This window comes from Sinohyriopsis cumingii, unplaced genomic scaffold, assembly GCF_028554795.1.
Source record: "Sinohyriopsis cumingii isolate HCF-2022 unplaced genomic scaffold, ASM2855479v2 utg005474l, whole genome shotgun sequence".
Lineage (NCBI taxonomy): Eukaryota > Metazoa > Mollusca > Bivalvia > Unionida > Unionidae > Sinohyriopsis > Sinohyriopsis cumingii.
In genome coordinates this window covers 15,001-21,152 of record NW_028316952.1, presented here as the reverse complement: position 1 = coordinate 21,152, position 6,152 = coordinate 15,001, and positions in this window count along the sequence as shown.

Here is a 6,152-nt window from a genome sequence, read left to right as displayed (position 1 = left end):
TTATTTTCTGATACAGGCTATCGAGACCGACTTGCCGGCATAAACCTCGTCGAAATATTCCCATTTGTTACGGAGAAATTGCCAAAAAAGTCATTTGTTCATCGGTTTTTTCACTGTAAAAACTACCTAGCACGAGTTCGAATCCCGCCGCCGACATAGCAATCTAGACCTTTCATTGGCCAATATTCCAATGCAAACCCCATGGAAAAATATCAAGGGGTTCCCGAGATATTCAACATTTAGTGAAACGGCATAAAGTCGATTTTTTGAAAAGTCATATGTTTTGACGCACCCACCGCCCCGACCAACAGGGAAGAGTTCGAATCTCGCAGTTGACATTGCTTTATAGCTCTCGTAATGGCCGATCTGCCAAAGCAAACCCCATCAAAAAATTCCTATCCGTTACCGAGATAATGAATAAAATAAAACCGAGAAGTGAGACTGTGGCGCTAGTCCTTGTGTACCCCTGGCTTTCCCTTGGTGCAAAGCCGTTGGTAGCAAAGGCACGATTTCAAAATTGAAACTTTCCTGACCAACTACCCCCATATAGAATTTGGCACTATATATAGGGAAGAAGTGATTTTGGGGTCCTATACATTGCATTAGAGACGTAGTACGATAGCTGGTTTCTTCCCTGTTGCGACCGATCGCCTGGTCGCATCGGGACGATCGACCCCTCGTTGGATAGGTCGTCCCAGCCAGCATGCAATGCCGATCTAGCCAGGAGTGCTAGGAGTAGAGCGAAAGGTAGAGAGAGAGAGAGGCAGGGGCACCCTCTCTCGCTCTAGTAGCGATATGGCTTGGGTAGTGTCTGTAAGGTTAGGAAGTTGAAACTTTCCTAACTAACTACCCACATATAGTATTTGGCACTATTATATAGGAAAAAATGCGTTTCCTAGGGTCTCGATTGAATGTGAATCGAGACGAGAGAGAGAGAGAGGCCGATAAGGCAGGCAGGCAGGTAGACACACACTCTCTCTCTCTGGTAGCTAGCTAGGTGCGATCGAAGGCTAGCCTACCAAGGACAGGACAAGCGTGAAGGGAGAGAGGCAGGCACGCTCTCTCTCTCTGGTAGCTAGCAAGGTGCGATCGAAGGCTAGCTTACCAAGGACAGGACAAGCGAGAAGGGAGAGAGAGAGAGGCAGGCACACTCTCTCTCTCTCTCTCTGGTAGCTAGCTAGGTCCGATCGAAGGCTAGCTTACTAAGGACAGGACAAGCGAGAAGGGAGAGAGGCAGGCACACTCTCTCTCTCTGGTAGCTAGCAAGGTGCGAGAGAGAGAGTGAGGAAAGGCTTGGGGAATCGAGGGTTTGGCCGTGGTAGAAAGCCCTTGGTAAAAACGGAACGAATTCAAAAAGGTGCACCTTTTGGGCAACTTTTTGACCAACTACCCACACATAGTATTTGGTACTATTATATAGGAAAAAATGCGTTTCCTATGGTCTCGATTGAAAGTGAATCGAGACGAGAGAGAGAGGCCGATAAGGCAGGCAGGCAGGCAGACACACACACTCTCTCTCTCTCTGGTAGCTAGCTAGGTGCGAGCGAAGGCTAGCCTACCAAGGACAGGACAAGCGTGAAGGGAGAGAGAGAGGCAGGCACGCTCTCTCTCTCTCTCTGGTAGCTAGCAAGGTGCGATCGATGGCTAGCTTACCAAGGACAGGACAAGCGAGAAGGGAGAGAGAGAGGCAGGCACACACACACTCTCTCTCTCTCTCTCTCTCTGGTAGCTAGCTAGGTCCGATCGAAGGCTAGCTTACCAAGGACAGGACAAGCGAGAAGGGAGAGAGAGAGGCAGGCACACTCTCTCTCTCTCTCTCTCTCTCTCTCTGGTAGCTAGCTAGGTCCGATCGAAGGCTAGCTTACCAAGGACAGGACAAGCGAGAAGGGAGAGAGGCAGGCACACTCTCTCTCTCTGGTAGCTAGCAAGGTGCGAGAGAGAGAGTGAGGAAAGGCTTGGGGAATCGAGGGTTTGGCCGTGGTAGAAAGCCCTTGGTAAAAACGGAACGAATTCAAAAAGGTGCACCTTTTGGGCAACTTTTTGACCAACTACCCACACATAGTATTTGGTACTATTATATAGGAAAAAATGCGTTTCCTATGGTCTCGATTGAAAGTGAATCGAGACGAGAGAGAGGCCGATAAGGCAGGCAGGCAGGCAGACACACACACTCTCTCTCTCTCTGGTAGCTAGCTAGGTGCGAGCGAAGGCTAGCCTACCAAGGACAGGACAAGCGTGAAGGGAGAGAGAGAGAGGCAGGCACGCTCTCTCTCTCTCTCTGGTAGCTAGCACGGTGCGATCGATGGCTAGCTTACCAAGGACAGGACAAGCGAGAAGGGAGAGAGGCAGGCACACTCTCTCTCTGGTAGCTAGCAAGGTGCGATCGAAGGCTAGCGTACGAAGGACAGGACAAGCGAGAAGGGAGAGAGGCAGGCACACTCTCTCTCTCTGGTAGCTAGCTAGGTCCGATCGAAGGCTAGCGTACGAAGGACAGGACAAGCGAGAAGGGAGAGAGGCAGGCACACTCTCTCTCTCTGGTAGCTAGCTAGGTCCGATCGAAGGCTAGCTTACCAAGGACAGGACAAGCGAGAAGGGAGAGAGGCAGGCACACTCTCTCTCTCTGGTAGCTAGCAAGGTGTGATAGAGAGTGAGGAAAGGCTTGGGGAATCGAAGGTTTGGCCGTGGTAGAAAGCCCTTGGTAAAAACGGAACGAATTCAAAAAGGTGCACCTTTTGGGCAACGTTTTGACCAACTACCCACACATAGTATTTGGTACTATTATATAGGAAAAAATGCGTTTCCTATGGTCTCGATTGAAAGTGAATCGAGACGAGAGAGAGAGGCCGATAAGGCAGGCAGGCAGGCAGACACACACTCTCTCTCTCTCTGGTAGCTAGCTAGGTGCGAGCGAAGGCTAGCCTACCAAGGACAGGACAAGCGTGAAGGGAGAGAGAGAGAGGCAGGCACGCTCTCTCTCTCTCTCTGGTAGCTAGCACGGTGCGATCGATGGCTAGCTTACCAAGGACAGGACAAGCGAGAAGGGAGAGAGGCAGGCACACTCTCTCTCTGGTAGCTAGCAAGGTGCGATCGAAGGCTAGCGTACGAAGGACAGGACAAGCGAGAAGGGAGAGAGGCAGGCACACTCTCTCTCTCTGGTAGCTAGCTAGGTCCGATCGAAGGCTAGCGTACGAAGGACAGGACAAGCGAGAAGGGAGAGAGGCAGGCACACTCTCTCTCTCTGGTAGCTAGCTAGGTCCGATCGAAGGCTAGCTTACCAAGGACAGGACAAGCGAGAAGGGAGAGAGGCAGGCACACTCTCTCTCTCTGGTAGCTAGCAAGGTGTGATAGAGAGTGAGGAAAGGCTTGGGGAATCGAGGGTTTGGCCGTGGTAGAAAGCCCTTGGTAAAAACGGAACGAATTCAAAAAGGTGCACCTTTTGGCCAACTTTTTGACCAACTACCCACACATAGTATTTGGTACTATTATATAGGAAAAAATGCGTTTCCTATGGTCTCGATTGAAAGTGAATCGAGACGAGAGAGAGGCCGATAAGGCAGGCAGGCAGGCAGACACACACTCTCTCTCTCTCTCTGGTAGCTAGCTAGGTGCGAGCGAAGGCTAGCCTACCAAGGACAGGACAAGCGTGAAGGGAGAGAGAGAGAGGCAGGCACGCTCTCTCTCTCTCTGGTAGCTAGCACGGTGCGATCGATGGCTAGCTTACCAAGGACAGGACAAGCGAGAAGGGAGAGAGGCAGGCACACTCTCTCTCTGGTAGCTAGCAAGGTGCGATCGAAGGCTAGCGTACGAAGGACAGGACAAGCGAGAAGGGAGAGAGGCAGGCACACACTCTCTCTCTGGTAGCTAGCTAGGTCCGATCGAAGGCTAGCTTACCAAGGACAGGACAAGCGAGAAGGGAGAGAGAGAGGCAGGCACACTCTCTCTCTCTGGTAGCTAGCTAGGTCCGATCGAAGGCTAGCTTACCAAGGACAGGACAAGCGAGAAGGGAGAGAGAGAGGCAGGCACACTCTCTCTCTCTGGTAGCTAGCTAGGTCCGATCGAAGGCTAGCTTACCAAGGACAGGACAAGCGAGAAGGGAGAGAGAGAGGCAGGCACACTCTCTCTCTCTGGTAGCTAGCTAGGTCCGATCGAAGGCTAGCTTACCAAGGACAGGACAAGCGAGAAGGGAGAGAGAGAGGCAGGCACACTCACTCTCTCTCTCTCTCTCTCTCTCTCTCTCTCTGGTAGCTAGCTAGGTCCGATCGAAGGCTAGCTTACCAAGGACAGGACAAGCGAGAAGGGAGAGAGAGAGGCAGGCACACTCTCTCTCTCTGGTAGCTAGCAAGGTGTGATAGAGAGTGAGGAAAGGCTTGGGGAATCGAAGGTTTGGCCGTGGTAGAAAGCCCTTGGTAAAAACGGAACGAATTCAAAAAGGTGCACCTTTTGGGCAACTTTTTGACCAACTACCCACACATAGTATTTGGTACTATTATATAGGAAAAAATGCGTTTCCTATGGTCTCGATTGAAAGTGAATCGAGACGAGAGAGAGAGGCCGATAAGGCAGGCAGGCAGGCAGACACACTCTCTCTCTCTGGTAGCTAGCTAGGTGCGAGCGAAGGCTAGCCTACCAAGGACAGGACAAGCGTGAAGGGAGAGAGAGAGAGGCAGGCACGCTCTCTCTCTCTCTCTGGTAGCTAGCACGGTGCGATCGATGGCTAGCTTACCAAGGACAGGACAAGCGAGAAGGGAGAGAGGCAGGCACACTCTCTCTCTGGTAGCTAGCAAGGTGCGATCGAAGGCTAGCTTACCAAGGACAGGACAAGCGAGAAGGGAGAGAGGCAGGCACACTCTCTTTGGTAGCTAGCAAGCCCAGGCAAGGCAAGAACGTGGCTGCTTTTCGTTCGAAAATGGGCTGGGAAGCTCGATGGCACAGGGTACGTCGAAAAATATTCTGACCAACTACCCACATATAGTATTTGGCACTATTATATAGGAAAAAATGCATTTTCAGGTGGCTCGGTTGAAAATGAACAAAAATTTTGGTGTAGCATTCATATAGTAGTGGTATAGCTGCCTTGCGAACCGAGCACACTAGCCTACGATATCGGGAGCTATACCACAGTACTGGGGCGGTACACTGAGCTAGGCTTGTCTAGGCGCTCGCTGGTACAGGGTACCCCTAGGCAGCTGGCTTCGGACGATAGGGAAGGTGCATTCCGTGAAATGCTTTCCTTCCCAGGCAAGGCAAGAACGTGGCTGCTTTTCGTTCGAAAATGGGCTGGGAAGCTCGATGGCACAGGGTACGTCGAAAAATTTTCTGATCAACTACCCACATATAGAATTTGGCACTATTATATAGAAAAAAATGCATTTTGAGGTGGCTCGGTTGAAAATGAACAAAAATTTTGGTGTAGCATTCATATAGTAGTGGTATAGCTGCCTTGCGAACCGAGCACACTAGCCTACGATATCGGGAGCTATACCACAGTACTGGGGCGGTACACTGAGCTAGGCTTGTCTAGGCGCTCGCTGGTACAGGGTACCCCTAGGCAGCTGGCTTCGGACGATAGGGAAGGTGCATTCCGTGAAATGCTTTCCTTCCCAGGCAAGGCAAGAACGTGGTTGCTTTTCGTTCGAAAATGGGCTGGGAAGCTCGATGGCACAGGGTACGTCGAAAAATTTTCTGATCAACTACCCACATATAGAATTTGGCACTATTATATAGAAAAAAATGCATTTTGAGGTGGCTCGGTTGAAAATGAACAAAAATTTTGGTGTAGCATTCATATAGTAGTGGTATAGCTGCCTTGCGAACCGAGCACACTAGCCTACGATATCGGGAGCTATACCACAGTACTGGGGCGGTACACTGAGCTAGGCTTGTCTAGGCGCTCGCTGGTACAGGGTACCCCTAGGCAGCTGGCTTCGGACGATAGGGAAGGTGCATTCCGTGAAATGCTTTCCTTCCCAGGCAAGGCAAGAACGTGGTTGCTTTTCGTTCGAAAATGGGCTGGGAAGCTCGATGGCACAGGGTACGTCGAAAAATTTTCTGATCAACTACCCACATATAGAATTTGGCACTATTATATAGAAAAAAATGCGTTTTCAGGTGGCTCGGTTGAAAGTGGACAAAAATTTTGGTGTAGCATTTAT